This window comes from Petaurus breviceps, unplaced genomic scaffold, assembly GCF_028583685.1.
Source record: "Petaurus breviceps papuanus isolate PSGF00001 unplaced genomic scaffold, PetGlider_PUasm1.0 558, whole genome shotgun sequence".
Classification (NCBI taxonomy): domain Eukaryota; kingdom Metazoa; phylum Chordata; class Mammalia; order Diprotodontia; family Petauridae; genus Petaurus; species Petaurus breviceps.
The window spans coordinates 3,729,162-3,752,070 of record NW_027186376.1 but is presented as its reverse complement, the minus strand read 5'-3'; the positions used below and the strand labels follow the sequence as shown (position 1 = coordinate 3,752,070).

The 22,909-nt window shown below is 44.8% G+C and overlaps 1 protein-coding gene and 1 long non-coding RNA gene across 3 annotated transcripts in view; one reads left to right on the top strand and one right to left on the bottom strand.

The window, feature by feature from the left end:
* SHISAL1 (shisa like 1) overlaps window positions 1–22,909 on the top strand; it is a 113,620-nt gene that overhangs the window by 12,058 nt on the left and 78,653 nt on the right. The gene's annotated exons all lie outside the window — the stretch shown is intronic.
* Window positions 4,961–7,152, bottom strand: LOC138172983 (uncharacterized). Its single transcript, XR_011171283.1, has 2 exons — window positions 6,803–7,152; window positions 4,961–5,750 (listed from the first exon to the last, which is right to left on the bottom strand). It is a non-coding gene; the product is annotated as an uncharacterized lncRNA (long non-coding RNA).

The following is a 22,909-nucleotide window of genomic DNA, read 5'->3' as shown; positions in this document are numbered from 1 at the left end:
CTGCTAGCTAGCTGTTTTCTGATCTTTTTCTACCATCAGATTGTTTCTAAGCGGAAGAGAGGACTGGAAATCTTTCTTACTTCAAAGCTGAGCTGAGGGATCTCCTCTTCTAGGAAGTCTTCCTTTACTTTCTGGATCCCCCTCAAACCTATATAGGTGAAAGTAAGCTCCCTTTCCTTAAATTTCCCCAAAGCCTTCTTGTCCAGGCTTCCCTTTTGCCCCTCTTCTCCTCCTGTTACACTGTTGTAGCAGCAAGCACCCCAGCGTCCCCAGGGTGTCTGCCAACACAGGTTCTTAGATCTGCTTTGATAAAGGAAAGCAACTCAAAATGGGTTAACAAGCTTACTTTAATCAGTCAAATATGTATCGTTTACCTAGTTCAGGGGAAAAAGGTCAGCACCCCGAACTTCAGAATATACAGACAGAATTATCAAGACAGAGAAACAGATCAAGTAGACAGTTTGCAAACTGTCCAACCATTACATCCATACCAAATCAACATCTGGGTTTCAACATCTGGGTTTTTCAAAGCCGAGGGGAGGGCTCTCAACAATGGCTTCCCAGATTCCAGATCAAATCACAGAACACTTCTCAAAGTGAGCCCCAAAACAAAGCTACACATCAGGGCTTGTATAGCCTTCTCCTGGCTCAGAGAATGTAACAACCTTATTGACTCACTGGCCAATCAAGAAGTATCTACTGAAAAACAAGCCTCCCACCCCAGGCTTCAGGTGCACTTTAGCCTAGGGGCAGGGAAGATCTTTAAATTTTTCATTCCCATTACAACTGTAAATGCCTTGATGGCAAGGACTGCATCATTCTTCATGTGTGGACCTGGGAGCCCCCAGCCCTATGCCTTACCCAGTGACTAGATGCCTATTATTGGGCCAGGGATAAAACTCACTCTTCAATTTGTCTCCCATCCCTTCAGATTGATGGTGTTGCATCCAGGATCAAATAAGACTGCCAGGCTAAGACTGGTCATGTTGTCCTCTGAGTCTTCTGAAGGGGTAAGGGGGCTGTCAATCCCAATGGTATGCCACCCAGTCTGGGACTCCCATCAGCTGTGTTTAAGGCTTCCTCACAGACCACCTACTCCAATCTTCTCATTTTACAGATGAAGAAACTGAGGCCCAGGGAGATTAAGTAACTAGCAAAGTCACATGGGTGACCAAGCTTCTGAGGTGGGGTTTGACTTCAGAGTCAATGCTCTTACCACAAAGTGAGGGGGATCCAAGTCAAGGGGCACTTTAGGATCACCCCATCTCTGGCTCTATCTGTCTGTATTTGTGAAATGCAAAGCCCTATCAGCTCTTCTGGGACAAGGACTTTCCCAAAGGATCAAAAGCCCTGCCTGGCTTAGGCATCAGGATACGTGCTTTGATCGATAGTAGGCATTTGACCTTGATTTCTTCATCTGTAAAATGGGGCTAAGAGGATGGACAAATAACCTTTGTGTCCCTTCCAGTGCTGAGGATCTTTGATACTGCATTTTATCTGACTGGACCAAAGATTTCATTAGAATCTCCCACCATAAACAGAGATCAACAATAGCTCTGTGATTTACAGTCTTTTTGAGCTACCTGGGGGCCTTGAGAGGGGAAGTGACTGGCCCAAGGTCATCCAGTCGATTTGTGCTTCAGGTGGACTTGAATGCAAGTCCTCTGATTCTCAATAAATCCTGTGTCCACATGTCCCTGCTTCTCCACCCTTCCCAACCTTTCTCTTTAGGTCAGAGAGTCTGGCTTCATGACTAGTCTCTGCACAGGTGGGTCATGCTTTGAAGGCCACCAAAGGTCCAGCCTGCATCTCATGTCATCTTAACAGCCTTATTAGAGGGTCTGAAGTGTTCACCCAGTGAGTCCTGCCTTGGTTATTCTGTTAATTGGGCTGTAACATTAGAGAGACAGCAGGAACTTGGGGCCAAAAATTAGACTGAATCCCAGGAGATCTAGGTTGAAGCCCTGTCAATGAACTGGCTGTGTGACTTTGGGTAAGTTAATTACCCTCTCTGAGATGTCAGCTCCTTCCTCTTTAAAAAGAGGGCAGTGGAACCAGATAAGCTCTGAGACCCTTCCCACCTCCAAACATTTGTAATTCACTTAGTCAGTAAATGAGTGTTCAGTACTATGTGGCCAGTCACTGGGTCAAGTCTTCAATATACAAGGAAAAATCAAAATAGTTCTTGTCTTCAAAGAGCTTATAGTCAGTCTAATGTGAGAGTCCCGTGAGCTTTCATAATATATTCAAAATGAATGTAAAGTCATTTGGGAAAGGGGTGAGCTAACACCTGGAAGGAGCAGGACAGAATCCACATATAAAATGGTGTTTGGGATCTTGTAAGGCAAAGGTAGAAAGGGATTCCAGGCACAAAGATGGGAGAGGGAGAGTCACACATGAGGAATGTTGAAGTGAGCTGACTAGATTGGAATGGGGGAGGAGGAAGAGTGAAAGAAGGCTGGAAAGGGCACCAGTTGGGAAAGACGTTAAATACCAAAGAGACAATTTTGATTCTAGAGGTGGCTGGGAACCTCTGGAGATTTCCAGCTAAGAGTTGGGGAGAGGGGATTGACATGGTCAGAAAATTGCTTTGGTAGTTGGGGGTGGAAGAGTGGGCTGGAGGCCATGATTATTATGGGGGAAAATGAATCAGCCAGTTAGAAGGGATTCCTTCTTGGATTATCTAATTCATTGATAATGATAGTGCTTCAGGTTGTACAAAGTACTTTTCTTGAGTTAAGGATTACAAATGTTATTATCCCCATCTTACAGATGAGGAAACGGGGGCTCAGAGGGAGATAAAGGGTGATGGAATAGCAGAATTGGGAGTCAAGTCCAGGGATCCTGACCCAAAGTCCAAAGCTCATTTCACTATACCACAATGAAACCAGGAAGATTCATCTTCATGTTCAAATCTGGCTTCTGATGCTTACTAGCAGTGTGACCCTGGGCAAGTCACGTAATCCTATTTGCCTCAGTTTCTGATCTGTAAAATGAGTTGGAGAAGATGATGGCAAACCTCTCTAGTATCTCTGTCAAGAAATGGGGTCGTGGAGAGTTGGGCATGATTGAAAAACAACTAAACAAAAATATTCACCCACCCAGCAAAACTGAGTATAATGCTTCAGGGGAAAATACGGTCATTCAATGAAATAGAGGACTTTCATATATTCCTGATTGAAAAAAAAACAAAGCTGAACAGAAAATTTGACTTTCAAATACAAGAAGCAAGAGAAGCATGAGAAGGTAAACGGGAAAAAGAAATCACAAGGAACTTATTAAAGTTGAACTATTTACCTTCCTACATGGAAAAATTATAATTGTAACTCATGAGACTTTTCTCAGTATGAGGACAGTTGAAGGGAATATATATGTATATATATGCATACATACATCTACGTATAGGAGGGTGTGTATAAATACATATGTGAGTGTGTGTATATGTGTGTTCATGTCTACATAGAAGACACAGGATCAGTTGAATAGGAAGGGATGATATCTAAAAAATAAAATTAAGAGGTGAGAGAGGAATATAATGAGAGGAGAAAGGGAGATATAGAATAGGGTAAATTACCTCATATAAAAGAAGCAAGAGAAAACTGTTACAGTGGAGGGGAAGAGCAGGAAGGTGAAAGGGAATGGATCAACCTTACTCTCATTGAATTTGGCTTAAGGAGGGAATAATATGTACACTCATTTGGGTATCTTACCCTAGGAAAGTAGGGGGGAAGGGAATAAGAGGGCCGATGATAGAAGGGAGGGCAGAATGGGGCAGTGGGTAGTTAGAAGCAAACATTTTTGAAAAGGGACAGGGTCAAAGTAGAAAATAGAATAAGTGGGGGGCAGGATAGGATGGAAGGAAATGTAGTTAGTCTTTCACAATATAAGTACTATGGAAACGTTTTGTGAAACTACACATGTACAACCTATATTGAATTGCTTATCTTCCCAGTGGGGGTGGGTGAGGAGAGAAGAAGGGAAAGAATCTGGAAATCAAAGTTTTCAAAACAAATGTTAAAGAACTTGTTTTTTGCATGCAACTGGGAAATAAGACATACAGGCAATGAGGTACCATTTTGCCCTACTAGAAAGTTAGAGGGGGGATGGGGGAGGATATAAGAGAGAGTAGATTGGGGAAAGGGGTATTTAGTAGGCTTCGTATTTGGGGGGGGTAGAGGAAAGACGGGGAGAAAATTTGTAACTCAAAATCTTGTGGAAATGAATGTTGAAAATTAAAAATAAATTTAAAAAAATAAAAAAATCCAAAAATATTAGCACAGTGTCTGACACCTAGTAAGCACTTTATAAAGGTTAGCTAATAAATTGTTACTGTTGCTCCAACCTGACCTATTTAAACAAGCCATTGATGCTTGAAAATAGGAAATCAACAAAGGAATAGATGTCAACACAGGCTATCATTACCTAAGGAAGTTGAGCCATAAATCAAAACCCACAAGGACAAAACAAAAGATCCTAAAAACCACCTTACAAAAATACACAGAAACACAATCTGTTTGTATACATTGGACAGATACAACTCATGGACAATGAATTGGACTTGATAATTGAATAGGAAAAATCAGGTTGGATTGCTTTTGGCAAATTGACCCCAATCCTCTTTTTCAAACATTTTCTCATTTGATTATAAGCTCATGGATTTGAATCTGGAAGGGGTCTTAGAGGTGGTCTAGTCTAGTGCTTTTTATTTTATGGATTAGGAGTCTGAGACCTGGAAAGTGTGAATGACTTGCCAGGATCACATAAATAGCAGAGCTTGTATTTGGACCCAGGCTGCCAGACCCCAAGTCTCTCTAGCATTATTCCTGTCACTTCATTTGGCTTTCCTATGATATTCTTTTTTTTTTCAATATTCATCTTTTAATAATCAAGTAATATAGAAGAAAACAGGAAAAGTTTAAAGACAGCGGTAGAGGGCAAAGCATACAATTGCTCCTTAGGATAACTTTTGTGAATATTTTATTTTCTTGAAGCTTCAAATTTAGTTACATTTTGATCCCTCCAGATTTCACATTGGTCCAGTGTACAAAATTTCCTGTCACTTAAGTGTTTCAAAAACTGAAATGTCTTGCTTTATACTTATCAAAACTTTTAAAGAACCTTGCTAGCATGTTAAGCAATACCCTATGTCACAATCCTCTCTCTCAGCCTGTGCATTTCAATTTCAAAGGTTGTCTGACAGAAATTCTGGTGTTTTCACAATATTTCTGCATACTAATTTCTTTACATCTGTGAGGTCAGTTGGATTTTTCCCAATCCACAAAAAACGCCTAAAAATATTCTACCTTCCAGCAATGGATTCTCAATTTCCAATATTCCCTTATGTTTTCAAGATAGCAGAATCCCTTTACAAAGATGGTTGTCTTGAAATATTTCAGAGTCTGGGCCAGAAGTTTTAAATCTTTTCCTATGATATTCTTAGTACAGCTCTAGGATGGAGGAAGGGCAGGGATTGTTACCCCACATTTGTTGTGAGGGAGTTGAAGCTCAGAGTGTGAAAAGGGCTCACAAAGACCCCACAGTAAGTGATGGAGCTGGGACCAGAACCCAGTTCTCCTGCCCCAAGTCAGGCCTTTCTACAGAACACCATATCACCTTTCTTCCAATGTTGGTGAACATCTGTCAAGTCTGATTCAACTGAGCATCCCCTCTGGGTGGGGTGTGGGAGAAGTCCTGGGAAAGACTCCAACTGTCCTGAAATCTTCCCTTTTCTTCTTTAGTGCTTTAGTGGCCTATGGATACAGAGAAGAAGTTGAATTGCTATTCTTTTGATGGCAATGGTGAATTCTCCTGTGTTTTATTAGCTATCATACCCCAAAGCTACGCATTAATTAGGCCTCTAAAATACTGTTTACTCAGGCATCATCCAATACTGTGAAATGGAACCTTTTTTTCTCTCTCCATTATAAGGTATTCTCATTAAAAATAAAAGCTGGAAATCTGCTTATCTGGGGGCAAAAGATTGCATTAGTCCCAGGAAGTGTGAAAGATCATTTATCACAGATGAGTCTGTGTCTTAATGTGACTATATTTATCTGGACAGAACCTGGAGTTCCTTCAAGGCTAGAACCCACCCCAGGGCTGAACCTATTTACTCAAGAGCTGAACCCTCCCCCAAGAATCTTCATTCACTCCCTACTGGACCTAAGGTGAAATATAAGCCCCATCCAGCCATCCGGTCAGTCAATAAACATTGAATTAAGTGCCTGTTCTGTATTAGGGACTGTGCTGGCTCTGTCCACCCACCTTTTCACACTCATACATCACTTCCCTTCTTTTATTCTACATTCCACCCAAATGAGCTTTCAGGAGCAGCCCCGCATTTGACTTTCAATCTTCTGCCTTTGCACCCTCCATTCTTAGGAAGAACTGCCTTCCTGTTCACTTTGACTTCTTAGAAATCTTATTTCCAAGACTCTCTAGGGTAAGCTCCTACGGGTAACCTTTTCAGATCCATGTCCTTGCCCCACAAACTATTTTTCAATTTATCTGCGGTACAGATGTTGTTTCTACAATGGAGCGTAAGTTTATTGTGGGCAGGGATTTTTCCTTTGGTGTTTGTATCCCCCAGAACCTAGCTCAGGTTGAGTGCTTTAAAAATATCTGTTGAATAAATGAAAGAATGTGAGATCTGGGAGGGAGCTTAGAACTGGGGATGTCAGAGCTGGGAGGCAGTTTAGGACAGAGAACATCAGAGCTGGGAGATACCTTAAAGATTGTCTAGTTAAAACCCATCGTTGTATTAAGGACAAAAATAGGCTGGGGGTGGGGTGGGGTGACTTACCCATGACCACACGATTTGAGCCTCCATTACCTGGTCCCTTCCCAGGGCTCCTCCCTCCTTTTAGCCCATAACTGAAGGGCAGATTCATTGCCAAAATCTTGGGATCCCTGATGGCCAAGCCCAGTGCTCACCTCCTAGAAGGGAGAGGCGAGAGAGGATTCCTCCACCTCCTGCCTTCCCTTCCTTCATCCTTCCCTTTGTTCTGTCTCTTTAGTGGCATTTGCATAATTTCTGAAGTTGATTGGCCCAAAGGCAGCTACATTTAATCACTCCTGACAATGTTCTGGTTGCAGCAGCAGCTGTCGCCAATTAGTTCTGTTAGCAGTAATGCTTCTTCATAACTTATCTCTGCAGAGCCCCCACCCCATGCCTGCCCTGATGAAATAACTGTGCCTGACAGCTGAAGGAACACAGTACAGGCCACCAAGTCCCAGGATCCAAGAGCTGGAAAGGTCCTTAGAAATCTTCCTTTTTGACTCTCAGATTTCTCGTGGCACTTTGTACTGCCCCAGCTTCCCATCTCAAACTATCTTGTACTCATTTTGAATGTATTCTGAATACACTTATTTAACAGTGAAAACTGCAGTTTGAACCAGGGGACTGGAGTGCCAGGATCCCCTCTTTCCACTTAGGAGTCCCTCTGCACAAACAGTCTGGACCAAGTTTAGTTTTGGGGGATCCTGACCATCCTGAAGACAGGACAGACTTCTTTTTTCTCAGTTCTATTGGCTCATTGAATCTCTTTCCCCTCTACCTACCTCGACCCTGGAGAAAAATTGACAGTCTTAATATTTCTGTGTCAGCATCAACACCTCAGAAGTCAGCAAACACCAAAAATCAGAATTTAATTTGTTGTTTTGTTGGTGGGAAAATGTTAATAATGTAGATAAAATCTAAAAGTCTGCTGCCAAGAAACCTATTGTTAAACATTTATCAGCATAAGTCCACAGTCTTCCCAAAGTAGAAAGCTACTTCATGAATAACATGAATCGGGTATGGGACAGCTATTTATTTTTATACACAAAAGAAGTATGTATCAGAAGTGGGTCATGAGCCTAGGTCTTCCTTTTTCTGAGGTCCTCACTACACTGATGCCTCTCACATAGTAGGTGCTTAATAAATGTTTGCTGATTATCACTACCAAATTGGTATTACAGTTATCTGATTCCTATCTGCCTTCTCTAAAGCCCTCAGCTCTGGCCCTTCCTCTTTAGTGAAGGTGGTCCTGAGTTCTCCAATGGCAAATAACTGTGCTGTGGACAGCCAACTAGAAAGTTTTGTGCCTGGGGCAAATTTGGTTTGGGGATGAGGTACAGTGGTGGTGGCTTGGGGGACAGTCTGCCCACAGGTGATGTCATGCCATTTTTCAGAGACTCAATTCTTTCCCTCCTAGGGTTGTGTTGGTAGGGAAGGGGAGATCAGCTCCAATATGAAGGTATAGTGACAGTGAAACTCCGAGAGTTTTGGATGCCCAATGAGAATCTTCCCATCTCTAAAATCATGGCATTCGAGGCTCCTGGATGGTGTGTCATGATAGATGTGGTCAAGCCTTGGAAGAACTGTCACAGAAAAGAAGGGGTCCCTTGTTCTGTCTAGCCCCAGAGGCCGGAACCAAGAATTAGGCAGGGAAAACAGAGAGGCAGATTTCAAACTATTGGAAAGAGAAACATTTCCTAACAGTCAGGGCCTTCCAAAAATGGAAAGGGCCACCTCAGGAAAATAGTGGGGTCACATCACAATAAACAAACTTACACATCAATGAAGGGATTTGAGCAGAGACCAGATGACCACTTGTTGGGGAATGCTTAGAAGGGATTCCTTATGCATGTGTGGGTTGAAATTGAGATCTCTTTCAAATCTGAAATTCTGGGAGTCTATGAGGTTATTGGGAAACAGGTTCGATTGAAACATATGGAAGGATTTTTAACAATTTAAACTGTTCAATAAGGGAGGGGGTAACGGGCTATTGAGGTAGAGAGCCCCCCACCACTTAAAGTATTAAAGCAGTGAATGGCGGGATGTGTGGAAAGGAAGATTCCTGTATCAGGAAGCAAGTTGGACTGGGAGACATTTAAAGCTCCTTCCAGCTCTGCTTTTGACTAAGGACATCTTGGCTGGGCTTGGGGGCCTGACCACCAGGAGCCATGGCCCAGAGAAGCCCAGGTGGAAGGCAGGAGGAGGAAGAGGCTGGGCACTGGGCCTGCCCCTTTACTTCTGTGTAGTATCCTTCTGATCCAGTCACAGGATTTAGAGCAGGCAGGAAACTGCTCATTTGAAAGGTGAGGAAACTGAGGTTCTTAAAGGAGAATTGACTTGTCCAAGGTTAAACATCTAGTAAGTAGGAGTCAGAATTCAAACCTGGGTCCTCTGAATCTTTCTAACATAAAAACCACATAGATATACATTAGGCACCGACTGTGTACAGCACCCTGTGCTTTATTCTGAGGATACAGCGATGGCTTGATTTTTTTTTTCTCTTTGGGACAATGATTATCTAATGGAGTATAGGTGAGGAACAGGGAAGGGATATCAAGGTCATAGAAGCAGCACTAGAAGAGACTTCAGAGACCCTCTGGGCCAACTCCCTCATTGTACAGATGGGGAAACTGAGGTGCAGAGAAGTTCAGTGGCTTACCCAAGGTCACCCAGGTAGGAAGGGGAAGAGCTGTGATTCAAAACCACTTCACATCATAGGATCTTACACTACATCTGAAAAGGATCCCAGAGGTTAGTTAACCCAAACCCACCATTTTCACAGCAGAGGAAACTGAGGCCCAGGCCCAGAGAGGTCCTGTCCACTGCCCAAGGTCACAAGGCAGCAAAGGGTGCCTGGGGTTCTGGCTCCAAATCAGGCATTCTTGCCTCCAGACCACCCTGTCCCCCCTAATTTGGGGGTGAGGAGCCAGGGACCTGGGCTTGGATCTCTTCCCCTCCCTGGGACCTTCTTCATGCATGTTATGAGGGGCTGGCCTGGGAGCGATCTAAGGCTTTTTGGCTCCCTAGCCCTCTGATCCCAGGCATCTTGGCGCTCTGCCAGAGGCCAGCCTGGACAACTACATGGATTGAAATTCAGTTTTTATTTCTGTACATTGGAATCGTGCGGCATTTGTCCTCCAAAGAGCACAGGAAAGACGAGAGGCTGTCCTATTTATACCCTCGGCTCAGCGGGAGGCCAGGCGGCTGCATTGATTTTGTGAATGGGCATGGTCGCTGGGAGGCAGCTGGGGGAGGGGGAGGACACAGAGGGAGCTTGGGTTGGGGGGAAGGAGCCCTTCTTCCATCCAGGCTGGGCTGCCCGAAGGGGCTGATTCTGGGCAGGGCCTCCCGTCTCTCTCTGTAAAGTGCAGAGGTTGGCATGCTCACCCCCTCTGGTCCACATCAGTTAAGCAAACATTTATTTTGTATATGCCTACATGTGTATATGGGGCACCTAGAGGGGTCCATGGTGCAGAGTGCTGGACTGAAGTCAGGAAGACTCTCTTCATGAGCTCAAAGCCAGCCGCCTCACTCTTACTAGCTGGATGACCCTGGGCAAGTCACTTTGCCCTGTTTGCCTCAGTTTCCTCATCTGTAAAATGAGCTGGAGAAGGAAATGCCAAATCCCTCCAGTATCTGCCAAGAAAACCCCAAACGGGGTCTTGGAGAGTCAGAGAGGACTGAAAAAAAGAGAACTACAATATATGTATATGTATGTGTACAAAATGTGTCTGTATTTGTCTATGTGCACACACACACACACACACACGCACACACACACACACGCACACGAACACTTGCTCCCCCTGCTAGAATGTAAGGTCCTTGAAGGCAGGGACTAGTCATTTTTCTCTTTCTACCCCCAGTCCTTAGCACAGTGCCTGGCACTTGATAAATCCTTGCTGATTCATTGATAGTGTCTCCTCTGATTGAACGTAAGGGCAGAGAGGGCAAGAAGGAAGTAAGCATTTATTAAACACCTACTTTTTTGTGAGGGTCTCGTTTGACCCTCACAACAGCCCTGGGATGAAGGTGCTATTATTATTCCCATTTTGCTTTTGAGGAAACTGAGGTTAGGGGACTTACCCAGGATTACACAGCCCAAATTTAAACTCAGGTCCTGACTGCAGGCCCAGGCAGAGACCATTCATTTTTGTCCTGGCAATCCCATAGCCTATCAGAGTAAGCATTTCTTATTGGCCCTGAGGGGCCTGCTGTGCTGTGTAGCAGAAGGGCCCATAGACACTTGGTGATGATTAGCTAAGCACTTACTGCATGCAGTGCCTGGCACCCCGTGGGGTTAGGGGCATAAAGACAAATAATCCCGGAACCGTGACTGCCCCCAGGAGCCTGGAATCTGGCAAGGCCGCCAAGTCAAGCCAAGTGACAATAAGTAAGATGTTGGGACAGAGAGAAGATCTCTGAGCCACACAAGGAGGGAGAGAATGAGTCCATGGAGGGAGGGGGAGGGGAGGAACCTTGAGCAGGGCCAGTTCTTGCCTGGGGGCCCACCGAGCTGAAGGGACACCATGAGGGAATTGGGCCAAAGCAAACAAAGCCTCCAAGTGATGCAGGGGCTGCCAAGGAGTTGGGAAGCAGGAAAACCAAGCAGCCCCTCGCCCTATAAAGGGCTGGCAGAGCCATGGCCCCTTCCTTCCACAAGGAGCCCTGTCAGAGGCCCTGAGATCAGGCTCAGTCTACTATAGCCACCCAGCTTTGAAGAAAGCCAGTGATTACAAGAGACAGAGATGAGAAGGCCTTGCCTGCCAGATGTGGGGAAACTGCGAGACGATGAACATCGGCTTTCCTGGGATCCAGAGGAACGGGGCTCTGTCCTGTCTCTGCCAGACAACAGTCCAGTTGTCACGTGGCTGGCCTGGCACCATGGCAGATCCTTGGGATGCCCGGCACAATGAACTTGGCCCCAGTGGGAACACTGAGCCATCCTGGGCCTTCTTGGGTTCTAAGAGCTCATATTCCTAACGGTCATTTTTTTTCCTCCTCTTCTTTCCTTTTCTCTCTTCCCTAATCTTACAGTTTTATGAATTGAAATTAAATTGATTTGAGGTTTGACTATATCCCACATCTGTTAACCCAGGGGAAACCTTGTGGGTATGGGTAAGGTTTGAGGTGGAGAAGGACCTAGAATCATAGAAAGTTAGAGTTGGCAAGAACCTTGCAACAGGGAATGTCAGGGCTGGGAGGGGCTTTAGAACAGGGAATGTCAGGGCTGGGAGGGGGCTTAGAACAGGGAATGTCAGGGCTGGGAGGGGTCTTAGAACAGGGAATGCTAGGGTTGGGAGGGGCTTTAGAACAGGGAATGCTAGGGTTGGGAGGGGCCTTAGAACAGGGAATGTCAGGGCTGGGAGGGGTCTTTGAACATGGAATGTCAGGGCTGGGAGGGGCCTTAGAACAGGGAATGCTAGGGTTAGGAGGGGCCTTAGAACAGGGGATGTCAAAGCAGGTTAAAATAGAATTCAAGAGCTGGGAAGGCCCTTAGAACATGGACTGTCAAATCTAGGACCTCAAAACAGGAAATGTTATGAGACCTGGGAGGGCCCTGAGATACCATCTGGTCTAATTCACTCATTGCACAGGGTAGGAGACTGAGGCTCAGAGAATTTTGAAGTTTCTTCCCTGTCCTGAAGGTGGGAGATCAGAAGGTAGAAAGGGACTAAACTTACCAAGTCAATCTTACCTAGACAGAGTTGGAAAACATAAAAACGCCTCCATTTCCTGCTCCCCATCACTGGGGGCCATACCTCTCTTCCAAAATACGGCTAGACACTTCATCCCCAGGGAATGCCTGCAGCTTATTGTGGTCCTGAGGATGAGGAAGGGCCTCAGAACCATCTTCCACGAAGAGTCTTCTTCTGGATCAGAAAAGGCCAAGACTCGACCCCAGGCTTCCAATATTTTTGAAGGCCATCAGATAGAATCAATATCAAACCGATCACCCTCTCAAGGCTGGGGGAGGGAGAGAATTTGAAACTTAAAATTCAAATCAAGATTGTTTAAAAATTTTTACTTGAAATTAGGAAGTATTGAACAAAATGAATAAGAATGATTTTTTTAAAAGACCGCATGGTGGGCAGACAGCGCCAAACTTAAAGTCTGGAAAACCTGAGTCTAAATCTCACCTCAGAGAGCTGCTAACTACAAAGAAGTCACTGACCTCCTTTGTCTCTGTTTCCCCTGAGTTAAATGGGGATTTGACTCAGTGGTCCTTGAGGCCCTTTAGTTCTTGGTCTATGATTCTGTGAGAGGTTGGCCTCAGAGGATGGATCCAAGGGCAATGAGAAGCCCCTTCTCCATCTCACCCCCAGGTAGCTTTGATTCCATCCATTCATTTCACTTCCCATACAGCTTTGGGAATCTCACGCAGATGAGGGGTTGTTATGTCCGACTCAGTTTTCTTGGCAGAGATTCTGGAGCCATTTGCCTTTTCCTTTCCAGCTCATTTTACAGATGAAGAAACTGAGGCAAGCAGGGTCACACAGATAGTAAATGTCTGAGGCCAGATTTGAGCTCAGATCTTCCTGCCTCCACTGCACCATTTGGCTGCCCCACCTAGGTGAGCAGCTAGGGACAAAGGTATGATGCCATCGGTGCCCTGACGGCGTGTTCAATGCTGCTGCCTGGTGCCTTCCTAGACCAGTAAGCTTTTCAAGCCCAGAAAATGTCTTTCTAAGTTCAGAAGAATGTTGGAACAAGATTCGGCCTGTGAAGTTCCCCAGCCCGAATTGCTTTGATTTTCTATTAAGCCTTCCAGCTGTCCCTGTCTCATCAGAAGCAGATTCTTCCTGGTTCAGCCTCCTCTGAAGGTGCTCTGAGGCCTGGGAAGGAAAGGGACAAGGAGCAGATTCTAGTGGGAAGAATCAGGAGTGACAATTCCACACCCATGCTGTCTTGGGGGCCATAGATCCCTCCTGGGCTGGGCTCTTAGGCTGAGAATGCCTAATGTTCATTGGGTCCCAGACACCACCTCTTACCCTTCCTCCTTTGTCTAACAGGGTAGTCAGTCACAGGCTAGCAGGCCCTGTTGTTCTAAGCCCTGCCATCTCTGGGGCCAAGTCCACTGCCCCAGTCTGTGGTCTCACGGTCGTTCTGTGGACAAATGTCTCTCCTGGCTCATGCATTCACCATCTTCTCTGGGCAGACACCAAGCCTCCCAGGCCTCAAATGTGTTTAACACAGTTCAGGCTTTCTCCCTTCCCATAAACACAGATGTTTCTTTTAAGCCATTTTATTTATGTCCCATGTGAGAGGGGTGAAGGCTGAGGTCTCTTTGACCTTGCCTCAGTTAGCCTTCCTCTTTCCCACTGCCCATCTGGGAGACTCCAGGCAAACCTCCTTCCTTCTCTAAACCTCTGTTTAAACCTCAGTCAAATGAGAAGATTGATATGCACACTCCCTGCCCCCACAGAGTTATTAGAAGAAAAGTGCTTTTATAAATGCCAAAGTTCTGGGCAAATGGAATTTATCGTTTGGGACAAAGCACGATTCTGAAGTCAGGTGGTGAAGCTGGGTGTCAATTAATCCATTAGTCACCAGGAACCGCCGAGGTAGGGCCAGGCCCACAGCCAGACACGGGGCATATTGAGGCAAAAAGGAAGCAGCCCCTGCCTTTGGGAGCTTACAACCCACTAAGCAGACAACTTGGGCATATTTAGATAGAAACAACCTAGATACAGACATGGTAAGACCTAGATCCATACAAGGTAAGGGTCGGCAGCCCTGGAAATCATGCAGGGGTCTGTTTACAAGATGCTGCTTGTGTTGAGCTTTGAAGGAAAGTGGGGGATTCCAAGACTTTGAGCTCGGGAAGGAATTTCGACCTCCTTCTCCAGGCTGACTGGTCTCGTCACTTTAACTCCCAACCCCCACCCCATTACTCCGCATTTACACTGTCTATACTCTGTCCTTGGGTTTCTGTGTATCAGCTGTTCCCCACCACCCAGCAGGTCTTACCTTGCCTTGCTGTCCTAAGGTCTAGCAGATCCATAGGCATCGCTATCTGGTCCGCCAATGCCTTAAGACCATAGCACCTTCCCCTCTCCTCCACAGTGGAATCTCATGCTCCATGTTTCCCTGTACTGGACTTGCTATTCCAAGCCTTCCTAAGTCTGCATCAAGACAGCCATCCTCTGTGTGTTGTCTCCCCAGCAAGAATGGGATCTCTCAGGCAGGCAATGTCTAGATTTCCGTCTGTATCTCCAACTTTTATCCAAGTCCTTGGCACAGATATTAAGTTCTTTCTATATGTTGGGACTGAACGCTGGGGATGCAAAGAAGCAAAAAATAACAAAAAATAACTACACAGCCCTTGAGGAATCAGACTTCCAGTGCAATGCAGGGAAGTCCCAGGATCTGGGTTCAAATCCCACCTGTGATGCTGACTCATTGTGTGACCAAGAGTGTTATTCCCTCCCTGGGCTCTAGGTTTCTTCCATGATGAATGAGTAGGTTGGACTAGAGGGCCTCTGAGCTCCCTTCCTACTCTAGAACTCAGATCTAACAGGGAGATAACATGAAGAAAAACCAAGGCTTACAAGATATAAACCGAATAGAGTCGAGAGTCTTCGAGTTAGCAGGGACCCCAGAGGACATCTGCCCACCTATTCACAGCCTCCCCAGCCCTTGTCACCCTCCATTTCCTGACCCAAGTCCAGCTGGTTTTTCCACGTCTTAGAATCTGCCCTTTTATGCTCTGTCTTTCTTAAACTTTTAGCATATTGAACTCCGAAGATTTTTGAAGGCACCTAAGAGGCCATCTCTCTCTAGCCCAGCTCTCCCTACATAGCACATACTATGTGCCAGAGAATAGTTGCTACAATTCACATTTCTAGTAGAGCTTGGGGTGAAAGGTGCAGGGCAAACACTCATTACACATTTGTTGAGTGGAGTAGAATGGAATTGGGGCAGCCAGTCATCCTAAGTCCACCAAACCAGACTGTCTCATGCATCCTGGTGGCCTGGCCTCCCCTACCCTGAGCTGGGTTTAGGTGGCCCCACCAGATATTTAGGCAAAGACAGAGAATATGATTGTTAGTGGCTGTGGCTTCGTGTGGGAACCTTCCCCCTTGATGTGTTTTCAGCGTAAGCCTTGAGGGAGGGCACAGGAAATCTCTCCCTTGCCCTGGTCCCAAGTCACAGATTTATACCTGGAAGGGGCCTCAGCAGTCTTCTCCTCCAACCCTATCATTCTAAAGCTGAGTAAACTGAGGCTCAGAAATGTTCTCCCAGATAACTTATAGGATCGAAGCTGAAGGGGGATTCAGTGGAATCTTGCCCAAGTTCCTCATTTTATAGATAAGGTGATAAGAAAGTGACTTGCTCAGGTGCATTCAGTCAGGGAGTAAACATGAGGGACAGCACTTAGACCCAAGTTCTCTGATGAGTGGTCTTTACATTCCAGCAACAGTTATAAAGTATCTGCTGCTCAAAGCTGTTGGAGCTACAGATATGAATGACAACATGGACCTGGCCCTCAAGGAGCTTCTGTTCTAATGGGAGGAGGTGGTTAAGTGAATATGACATATACACAAATCAGTCTGATGCCAGGTGAGGGTGAAAGGGAGACAGCCAAAGTGCTCTAGGAAAAAAAATCTTCTAGGGGGATCAGGGAGGTTTGCAGGAGGAGATATCATATAGGCTGAGCTTTGAAAGAAGAGAAGCAGATTTTTCCTTGAAGGAAAGGACATCCCAACAATTACATCTGTCTGTGGCAAAGAATGGAAACTGAAGGGATAGCCAACAGCTGGGGAATGGCTGAACAAGTTAAAGTATATGAATGTGATGATATTGTGTTGTGGAGAAATGATAAAGGAGAGGGTTTCAGAAAAACTTGGGAGGACTTGTCTGAATTGATGCAAAGGGATGGAAACAGGATCTGGAGAACAATGTATGTAGTAACAGCAACATTGTAAAGATAATCAACTGTAAATGACTTAGTAACTCTTCTGAATACAATGCCCTACCAGAACTGCAAAGAATTCACGATGAAACATGCTATACACCTCCAGAGAGAGAGCCCATGGACTCAGAGTGCTGGTTGAAGCATATTTAGTTTTCTTTATTATTATCCTGTTTAGAACATGGCTAATGAAGAGATATACTTTGCATGACTTCAGGTTTAGAATAGGTACTACCTCAATGGATAGGAGCGGAGGTACAGTGAGGGAGAAAATTTGGAATTTGAAATAAAAATAAAATTTTAAAAATTAGAACTGTCCAATAGCAGAAATCCTAAAGTCTGCTCCAGAAGGCAGTGGGTTTCTGACTTCCAGAGGCCTGTAAGTATAGGCTTAATGGCTCTTGGTCAGGAAAGTTGTGAAGTCCATAAGAGAATAGCATAAATAATTATTATAATTCATTTATAGAATGCTTGCTAGAGGTGCTAGCTGGTACAGTGAATAAAGGGCAGGGCTTGGATTCAGAAAGGCCTGAGTTCAAATCTGGCCACAGACACTAACTATGAGACCTAGGGTAGGCCATTTAATCTCTGTTTACCTCAGTTTCCCCATTGGGAAAATGGACATGATGATAACGCCTGCCTCTCAGGGCTGGTGTGACTACCAAGTAAAGATAGCAATTGTAAAGTCCTTAGCATAATGTCTGGCACATAGTAGGTGCTATGTAAACGAAAGTTGTTTATTATTATTATTAAAATGAGGGTATAATAATAGCCCCTACTTCCCAAAGTTACAAGCATTAAATGAGATAGTATGGGGAGGGGGAAGCACAATGCGTGCCACATAGAAGGAATGATATAAAAACTTATTCCCTTCCCTGTCTCTTTAAGACCTGTCTAGTGTCTAGAGGTGCCAAGGTAAAAGAAAGAAAAAAAGGGATCACACTTGCTCAGTTCAGCCCCAGAGGGCCTCATAGCCTTTCCAGTCCTGCCCAATACCGAGTTTCTGGGATTCAGTGACCTTGACCCTCACTTTGGTTTTTAAGCACTGGGTCCTACTGGATCAATTAGAATCTTTCCCAAATGGCCGTCAGTGGTTGGTGCTCAAGGACATCTCATGCCGCCATGCCTACGTAGATCACATCTCAGCTCCTTCATCTGTAATAACTTATCTTATTCTCCCAGACAAGAATAATGGCTAACATTTCTATAGTGATCTAAGGTTTGCAAAGCTATGTCATATAATCTTCACAAGAACCCTATGAGGTAGGTGCCACTATTATCCCCATTTTATGTAGGGGGAAACTGAGGTAGAGAGAGGTAGATGGTATGCCTAGTGACTGTGATGCAAGATTTGAGCTCAGGCCTTTCTGATCCCATTCTCAACACTCTGTCCATCGTCCCACCTGGCTGCCTCAGAATTAGCAAAGAAGGATGAAGGAAAAAAGTCTTGAGAAGGGTCTCTGAAACAGCTTCTCTGCATGGCTCTGTGTTAATGTGCTAATTGTGTCTCAGGTAGGATTTGGTGGTGGCTGAAGCAAAAGAAGTGGAGGGGGGGTGCACAAGGATTGAGTTAAACAGAGAAGCAAGGTCTGAGTAGGGCCAGGGCTGGAGACTCTGGAACACAAGCTGGGCCACTGGATTTCCATTCTGCCCTCATGAGGGTTGGCTTACTCATCTAGGGAGGCAAGAAGAGATCTCTTCCAAAATTCCACATCCCCAGCATCTGTCTGGTGATTATTTGGAATGACTTCCTGCCATGGTAAATAAGAAAATGAGAGAATTTAAGACCTAGGAAGGCTCTTAGAACATGGTATGTCAAGCTTAGTGGAACCTTAGAACTTAGAACATTCTAGCTGTGGCATTCCATGTTCTAAAGTCACTCCCAATTTCCTCATCTGTCAAATGAGGGGCCTGGGCTAAAAGATCTCCATGGACCTTCCATAGCTATTTTACAACCTCTGAAAATGAGCCCTGGAAGGGATGGTGACTGGCCCAAGGTCACTGAGTAAATGAATAGAAGGGCCAGCACTGGAAGCCTAGTCTCCTGACTCCAAGTCCAAGGTTCCACTACTGCCCTCCCCTACACATACCTTACAGTTTCCATGAATGCTTGGGATTCAGTCCTTCTGGAGATACATATTGCTTTGGAAGAGACCTAATTGTTGATACAGAGAACACTTTCTCTCCCTGATTTTTTCCCCTCCCCTACCTTCTGTTCCCTATCGCCAGTCTTTGAATGAAAGGTCATTACCGTCTATTAATACCACCTTGGTATTTAGGTTTGGTCTTCAAAGAAAGAATATATTTTGGCAGGAATGTTAAGGATCTCATGCTGCAAACAAGGTGGTAATTTAGAGCCCACTTGTGAGATAATTAAGCTTACCTTTCTATTATGATGCACCAAGGCTGTCTTTGAGTAGATTTCTGCCACAGCCAGTTCTCTGAATGTCACCTCCTCCTATCTCCCTCTTGGGGAAATTAGCCTCTTTCTTTGTGTTGTTGGAAAGTTTATTTGACAAAGGGATCTTTCCCTATTTACAAAATCACTTTTTTTCACAAGAAACAGTCAAGAATCATGGACCTGACTTCAGAGAAATTGATACTTTATAAACTCATTCACTCAGAGGACCAATTTATTGAGAGTCTACTAGGAGTCAGGCACTTGCTAAGTACTGAGAATAAATTCCTGCCTTCTGGGAGCTTCCATTCTATTGGGGAAGGCATCATGTACATGTATCAGTCTATACAAAGGGATCCAACATGATTTGGGAAAGGGGAAGGGAGGCTGGTTGAGAACAAAGGACTTTGTAAACTGTGAACTACTATGGAAATTGAGCTTTGTGTATTGACAGAACTGAACTAGAGTTAGGATTGACCTGGGTTCCACTCCATCCTCAGACAATTCCTAGCCTTGGACAAGTCATTTTCCCCACTGATCCTCAGTTTACTGTCTGTAAAATGGAGATAATATCCACCCCCAAGGTTGCTGTAGGAAAAGAGATGGGGTAGGGTTTGTCACTTTGCAGACAGTAAAGGGCAATAGAAAGAGTGGTAATAATGTCCATTGTTGCTATGTCAAAGATGAAATGTTAGGGAATGTATTCCTGTGAATTTCCTTTGGCTTTCCTAACGCCCACAGCTCCTGGTGACAAGAATGCTCAGGATCCCCAAGACAGGAGAAGCCCCTGAGAATCCCTCCAAGCCGGCATCTGTCTTGCTGTGTATGCCTGGAAAGCAAAGCGTCTATTTCCAATCCCATGTGCTGCTCTCGCCCCCATCTTTCCTGTCTGTGGGGGCTGGCCCCTTCAGGCTGGCTCATATTGAAACCAGTTCAGGCTGGTTTGGTGCCCAGCAGCTACTTGAAATTATCTGTTTCAGGATGTTAGCTGAAGTATAGTTGAGAGAGGCTTACTCTGAAAGCCAGAAGACTGGAAGACTCTGGAGTACCAGCCCTGACCACCAATATGACCTTGGGCAAGTCCCTTCCCTTCTCTGGACCTCAGTTTCCTCCTCTGTAAAATGAGAGGGTTGGGCTAGATGGCCTCACATGTTATTTCTTCCTGAACCTATGGGTTTATTGGGAGATGGTTGTTGAAGGAGAGGGAAGAGTCAGAGATAATGGAGGGGAGGAAGGAAAGAAGGAAGGTAGAAAAAGAAAGGAAAGAGGAAAGAAAGAAATAAAGAAGATGCTATCTACATTTCCATGAAATTATTTAATCGATGTAGTGAGTGCCAAACATCCTGGAAGAAAAAAACAGAGCTACTTAGCTACTCTCCCTCCAAAAAACTACCACATCCCTTTTTCTGTGATTTCTAGGATATTGGCCAAGATAAGAAAGTTGGTATATTTCTTTGACAGTCTTCCTCCACTGGCTGCATTTGTAAGATCTGCTGGTTAATTCATTAAATATGGCTGTTGGTCTTCAAAGTCCCATTGGTGTGTGGGTATCCTTGACTTTCCTGGAAAGAATCCTTTTGTGAGTCACTGATCCCCAGAGCACTCAGAATAACAACAAACAATAGTGACCCCTTTGCCCTTGACTTCAGCCAAGAGGGTACTCCTGGCTTCAGAATGTTGTAGGATCTCAGAATCTCTGGGAACTCTGAGGACTCCCAGTCCAGACCCTTTGTATAGATGAGTCCTTTCTAGAATATCCTCCACAAGTGGCCATCTAGCTTGTATTTGACAATACCAGTGATGGGGAGTTCACTGCCTCCCAAAGAATACCCTTCACACTTTGGTATAGCTCTAACACAGTTAAATTCTGCAATTATTTCCTTAAAACCTATCATGTGCCAAGCTAGGAAGGTTTTTCTTACATCCAGTTAGATGAATGCCATTAAGCATGGCACAAGTGAGCCAAGAATACAAATAGAAAACCTAGTTCCCACTCTTAGGGAGCTCTGATTTTAATGGGGAGACAACCAGGGAAGGCACAGCTGCCAGGCAGACACAATGGCCCTGACATCCTTAGGGTACAGTAGCAGGCACATGGACATATCTCTTCTATAATGGCATTTCCACTGACAAAAATCAAATCAGTTTCTGATGTTGAACCACTGAATAATGCTGAGGATTTTAGTGGCTAGCACCTATTTTTTAGGTCAAAGAGCTACTACTAAGTGTCTGAGGCTGGATATGAACTCAGGTCTTCGTGACTTCTATTAACTGAGTGTATATTTTGTTTCTGATCTAATTCTACATGCAGGTGTTATTTCTCCCCTCCCCCCAATCGAATGTAAACTTCCGGAGGGCGGGTCCATTTTTGGTGTTTCGGGCTTCCACCTCTCTTGGAGCCTGGCACACAGTACTGCTTAATAAAGATTGGTTGATTAATGGATCAGTCCACTGTTGGATAGCTCCCTCTATTAGAAAGCTTTTCCCTGGAGGGCGGAGCCAAGATGGCGGAGTAGAAGCAGGACCTTCCCTCGGCTCTGGCTTCCACCTTCCCCAATCCACGTAAAAAGGGGACTTTAAACAAACTTTGGAGCTGCAGAACCCACAAAATGACACATGACAAATAACCTCCTGCTGAGGACAGCAGGGCAGGCAGGAATCGGCCAGCACAGCACTCTGGGAGCCGAGCCCAGCCCCACTCCTGAGGCTTTAGCCCCAGGGTGAACCTGACCAGCCATGGCCAGAGGGACTCCAGATCAGCAGCAGCTGTGACAGTTACCAGATTTATCAACACATAGATGCAAAGAACAAAGTGAGAGGCCAGTGCAGTCCAGACTTTGGGATCAGTAAGTGGGAGTGCGTGGCACCCATCTAATACCTCTGGCAGCTGAGAAAACCCCAGCATGGAACAGGAGGAAAAGAGTGAAGTCAGAACTCCTGCACCAAAAGCTTCAGAGGAAAATACGAGCTGGTTACAGGCCATAGAGGACCTTAAGAAGCAGATAAGAGAAGTGGAGGAAAAATCGGGAAGAGAAATGAGAACAATGCAAGAAAATTATGAAATGAGAGTCAACAGCCTGACTGAGGAAAATAATACCTTAAAAAACAGACTGACTCAAATGGCAAAGGAGGCTCAAAAAGGCAACGAGGAGAAGAATGCCTTAAAAAGCCGAATTTGCCAGATGGAAAAAGAATCCCAAAAGCTCAATGAAGCTCATTGCTTCAGAATTAGATTGGAGCAAATGGAAGCTAATGACTTTATGAGAAATCAAGATGCTGTTAAACAGATCCAAACAAATGAAAGAATAGAAGGAAATGTGAAATATCTCATGGGAAAAACCACTGACCTGGAAAACAGATCCAGGAGAGATAATTTAAAAACTATTGGACTACCTGAAAGCCATGACCAAAGTAAGAACCTAGAAATCATCCTCCAGGAAGTTCTCAAAGAAAACTGCCCTGATGTTTTAGAACGAGAGGGCAAAATAGAGGTTGAAACCCTAACCCTAACCTCCTTAAAAAGATCCCAAAAAGAAAACTCCTAGGAATATTATAGCCAGGTTCCGGAATCCCCAGATTAAGGAGAGAATATTACAAGCAGCCAGGAAGAAACAATTTGAATATTGTGGAAACACAATCAGGATAACACAGGATCTGGCAGCTTCTACACTGAGGGATCAAAGGGATATGATTTTCCAGAGGGCAAAGGAGCTGGGTCCAAGAGTCACCTACCCAGCAAAACTGAGTATAATGTTTCAGGGGAAAATATGATCATTCAGTGGAATAGAGGACTTTCAAGCATTCTTGCTGAAAAAAA